Raw genomic sequence first — 5,573 nt, 5'->3', positions numbered from 1 at the left:
GCTGTTTTGAACTCTGATTTCAAGGGTGTGTAACATGACTGCTTTTAACCCCCCTGGCCTCAATCTGTCAGTTGGTTAGTTCACGCATTTTTAATTAAAGATTAACAGAACTGGTTAAACAGATTTGCCTCCCCAAAAGAGCTGGTTTATGTACCTACATCTTTTTTAACAAGGCATTTTTATCTCTTGAATTTCCCAGCAATCCAGTGAAATAATAGCCCTGTATGTTTTTAAAAAAAAAACTGCCCATGCTTGATTACATCATAAGGAAGCAGGCATACTCCTGTGGATATTGGAATAGTATGGTGGACCTGAGTTCTGTCTCTGGTGAACTCACTGATTTGCTGTCACCTTGAACTAATGACTACCATTCCAGGGGGATGTCTGCACAGCAAAGAAAAGCCCCCGGCTGGCTCATTGCAAACCCATTTTAAATGTAAAAGGAGGGGCTGCGGTTCCCGGGTTAACATGCAGCACAAACCCAACTACCCCCCCCCCCAATTTTCTGGGATGATCACTTCACCCCTCCCCCCCACTACGTGGCTAACAGCGGGGAACATTTCTGTTCAGCTGAGCAGGAACGGGCACCTCTGAATGTCTCCTTAATAAAATCACCCCATTTCAACCAGGTGACCCTGAATGATCTCACTCTCCTGAGGATAACAGAGCGATAAGGAATGGATGTTGTCTGCATGCCAGCAAACAGCGGGACCATACGCTGCCATGCTTTGTTATGTAATGATTCCAGACTACGTGCTACTGGCCTGGCGTGGTAAAGCGTCCTACCATGGCGGACGGGATAAGGCAGCCCTCCCCAGAAACCTTTTGCAAAGGCTTTGGGAGTACATGAAGGAGAGCTTTCTGGAGATGTCCCTGGAGGATTTCCGCTCCATCCCCATACACGTTAACAGACTTTTCCAGTAGCTATACTGGCCGCGGTTGCCAGGGCAAATTAATCATTAATAATTAAACACGCTTGCTTTTAAACCATGTGTAATATTTACAAAGGTACACTCACCAGAGGTCCCCTGTATGCCCTCAGGGTCTGGGAGCACACCTTGGGTGAGTTCGGGGGTTACTGGCTCCAGGTCCAGGGTGATAAACATATCCTGGCTGTTGGGGAAACTGGTTTCTCTGCTTCCTTGCTGCTGTGAGCTATCTACATTATCTTCATCCTCCTCTTCCTCGTACCCCGAACCCTCTTCCCTGTGTGTTTCTCCAGTGACGGAGTCATAGCACACGGTTGGGGTAGTGGTGGCTGCACCCCCTAGCGTGGCATGCAGCTCCGCGTAGAAGCAGCATGTTTGCGGCTCTGCCCCGGACCTTCCATTTGCCTCTCTGGCTTTGTGGTAGGCTTGCCTTAGCTCCTTAATTTTCACGCAGCACTGCTGTGCGTCCCTGTTATGGTCTCTGTCCTTCATGGCCTTGGAGACCTTTTCTAATATTTTGCCATTTCGTTTACTGCTATGGAGTTCAACTAGCACTGATTCATCTCCCCATATGGCGAGCAGATCCCGTACCTCCCGTTCGGTCCATGCTGGAGCTCTTTTGCGATCCTGGGACTCCATCACGGTTACCTGTGCTGATGAGCTCTGCGTGGTCACCTGTGCTCTCCACGCTGGGCAAACAGGAAATGAAATTCAAACGTTCGCGGGGCTTTTCCTGTCTACCTGGTCAGTGCATCTGAGTTGAGAGTGCTGTCCAGAGCGGTCACAATGAAGCACTGGGGGATAGCTCCCGGAGGCCAATAACGTCGAATTCCGTCCACACTACCCCAATTCTGACCCGCTAAGGCTGATTTTTATCGCTAATCCCCTTGTCGGAGGTGGAGTAAAGAAACCGGTTTAAAGGGCCCCTTAAGTCGAAAGAAAGGGCTTTGTCATGTGAACATGTCCAGGCTTAATTTGATTTAACGCTGCTAAAGTCGACCTAAACTCGTAGTGTAGACTAGGCCTTAGAGACTGTCCCCACAGCAAAAAGGGAGATACTGATCCTGATTTCTACTATTTGAGTTGCTTTTGGAGTTTAGAGACACACACACACACACACACCTATTTTTTTATGAAGACTATTTTGAACTAAAAAATGCTGATTCTGAAATATGAATTAGTTTCCTATTTTAGGCCAAGATGGTGCTATACTTGCTTTCAACAATTAAAAAAAAATAATAAAATAAAATGTCATACTATATTTTTTTTTAGTTAAAGATGATCATATCTTCCATAAGGAAAGAGTGTGCAGTTCCTGGTGGATTTATAGAAGGAGAGAAAGTTGGGCACCAATAAGATGGGAAGTCCCAGGGAGTCTAGTGGGAGGACAAAGGATATGCCATCTAGAAGTAACACATGATAGGCTACTGCAAAACAACAGGTAGGGTGTTAGGGGTTGCCAGACAGAGCCTGTTCTAAGGAATGTTATAGGAGAGCTAGGGATATGGTAGATGTAGCCGAGTTCAGAGTTTGGACAAGCATTAGAGCTTTTGAATATTTATCTACACTGAACTTCAGATCTTTTATCTTTCCCCTCTTCCGCCAAGAATCAAGTTTTTACAGTGCTAGTATTGGTTTTGAAAGGGCTCCTACATACTTGCATGCTTTGTATTTCTACATTTTGGCTTTAGTAGGTATATTTAATTCTCTGCATAATTAAAAAAAATATTAATTTCACTTAGAATTATAAGTGAACACAAAAAAACTTTGAATACTGCTTTTAAATAAAAGCACACTACCCTCCCTTCATACCTGTATTCTTTTAGACCTGGAAATATCCAAAACTAGCCTGTTTTTCCCATGTATAATTTGAAAGTTGTTCTCTGATCCAAAAGAAACATTGAACTTGTAAAGTTCATTAAATAAAAATGTGGCTGGTAAAATTTTGCTAACTTATTAATGCAAAGTTTTAAATTTTGTAGATCCAAAGTAAATGTTGAAACACAGGTTGGTCAATTTATGGCATCAGCAGTAGTTCTGCTGTTCCTGAAAAAGCAGGGTATTGTTGGATTGATGAATGTTGAGGTGTGATTGTGGACTATGAAAAGCCTCTTGGCAGCTGTGTGAGCCCCATCCTTCCTACAGGTCCTTTGGTGCTGCCTTTTTCTTTTTTTGGGGGGGAGGGGGGGGCGGAGGAAGAGATACAAGGCCTTTGCCTGCTCACAGCCAGCATCTACTTGGTCACAGTATGTAGCTCTGTGGGATCTGTTTTCTTGCAAGGAAATGATTTGTCAGTTTTTCCCCCAGCATAACATTCAGATCCTATGAGGTTTGGGTGAAATAAAGTGTACTTTTTAAGGCACAGGGAAGAACCACTGGAACACACTGGATTTCTGTCCCATCTGACTTAGATTATATGTAAGAGACTTTATGGGCTATTCTGTACACTTCAGTTTAAAAGCAATATTATCATTCCTGATCCATTACTGATGAGCTATTCCCTTAGACTCAACTATTCTCTCTGCCTCTCAGAGGTGGCTCAGTAGAAACATCTGTCATCTACTTCAAGTCTGGCCCCTCCTATAAGCTCAATTCCCTCGAGTATTCAAGACAAAAAATCACCATTTCCCATTTCTTGAGTCACTCTACCTATTAATTTCACTAAAATGCATCATCTTGGTTAGACAGCTGGTTTCCTTAGGGTGTTACCTCAATTTACTTAAACACTGGTTGTTAAATCATGGTCACTGCAAATAGCATCTTGGTTTGACTTTTGTATGTTTCAGCCAATTAATCACCCTGCAATTTCATCTTTTCCCTTAATGTCTTCTAATTGAATAGAGATTCTCCTGTAGCTGTTATTACTGGGACTCGTTTAGCAACGAAAACAGAGAGGTAACACTTTTCCTGTTTAAAAGTTCATATTGAGGTCGTCTATGCACGTAGTGAAGAGAACAGTTCCTATTTTATGTATTAGACTAAGATCAAATAAAAACAAGTATTGATACCAAAAAGGTTGTAACTGGGCAAAGTAGTACTTCTGATATAGCTCATTGCTAAGCCTGAGATTACGATGTCTTAGGCAAATAATCATTGGTATGCTAAACTTATGGGTGACACACGGCTACTGTGCATATTGTGATGCTGGTAAGCAGGTGCCAGCTCACGCCAATGTCCCCGGGTCTCAGTTGAACACTGGCAAATACTTAGCTGGAATCAGGCTGGCTTACTTGTGTGTTAGTATTGTTGACAAAGGCATTAGAATTATAAGAATGTGGTTAGACTTTATTGAATGCTTGTGAGTTGCTGCCTGCATTAATCTCAATCAAATCCTATTGTGACGTTCCCTTCTGGTGTTTTCCGCACTGGTGATCTGCTTGGTCACTCCAATCGTTGACTCTGGGAGTCAGCCTTACCCTGCTCTGCTGTGAGAACCCCCACTGCTGGGCTGTTCACGCACAGCCTCTGGCATGTGAGCTGCTCCTTGGATTGTGCAACCGAATGACACTAGCCAATAGCTCCGGTCCAAGACACAACCCTAAGAACCTCCACCCTGCAGTGTTCAGTTATGCCCGCTGGACGCTGCAAGCTCATATGAGTTTGTCAATATAACAAAGACATTGATATGCACCAGGCTTGTTATCCCAAGGGGAGTCTCTGACACGCTTCAAACCAAAGCACTGCTTCAGGTAGAATAAACACAGATTTATTAACTACAACGATAGATTTTAAGTGATTATAAGTCAAAGCATAATAAGTCTGATTTGGTCAAATGGAATAAAAGCAGAATGCATTCTAAGCTGCTCTTAACACTTTCAATGCCCTTACAGACTTAGATGTTTCTCACTACAGGCTGGCTGGTTGCCCTTCAGCCAGGCTCTTCCCTTTGATCAGCGCTTCAGTCGCTTGGTGGTGATGTCTGTAGATGGAGGTGGAAGAGAGAGGAACAGCATGGCAAACGTCTCTCCCTTTTATCATGTTCTTTCTTCCCTCTTGGCTTTGCGCCCTTCTCTCCCTCTCCCTTTCAGAGTCAGGTGAGCATTACCTCAGCATAGTCCCTGTCTGACCAAGGGAAAGGGGGTGACTCACTCGGGAGTCCAACAGATCCTTTGTTGCTTCCTAGGCCAGTGTCCTTTGTTCCTGTGAGGCTGGGCTGGGTTTGTCTCATACATGCCCTGATGATGTGTGAACTGCCCCTCTGCTCTTGGAGAGTTTTTCCCTGTGCTTATTTTAAGCCATGAAGACACATTTTCAGCCTCATAACTATATACATGAAATTACAACCTATAACATCACTATAACAACAATGCTCAGTGCATCATGAGCCTTCCAAAGAGACCGGACATGACAAACTTTGCATTAGATACCACACAATCATTTTATAAGGATGAACATGGGGGTGTAGGGTGTTCCCACGAGGTGCAGAATGTCACACCTATATTTATTTGAGAGGTTATATTGTGAGCCTCAGAGTATGTAAATCACCAGATAGGAGAGGGACATTAATTAAAGTGAAGTACTGATCTGCAACAGAAGGTGTTATGTCCTGCCCAACAGGAAAGGTTCATTGATACCAGATGTATTTATTGTGGGGCATTAAAGAGGACAAATTATGGGTGTTCTACCCTCCCCCATGAAGACCAG

Source organism: Malaclemys terrapin, chromosome 8 (genome assembly GCF_027887155.1).
Source record: "Malaclemys terrapin pileata isolate rMalTer1 chromosome 8, rMalTer1.hap1, whole genome shotgun sequence".
NCBI classification, from domain to species: Eukaryota; Metazoa; Chordata; order Testudines; family Emydidae; genus Malaclemys; species Malaclemys terrapin.
Note: the sequence above shows the minus strand (reverse complement) of the source record.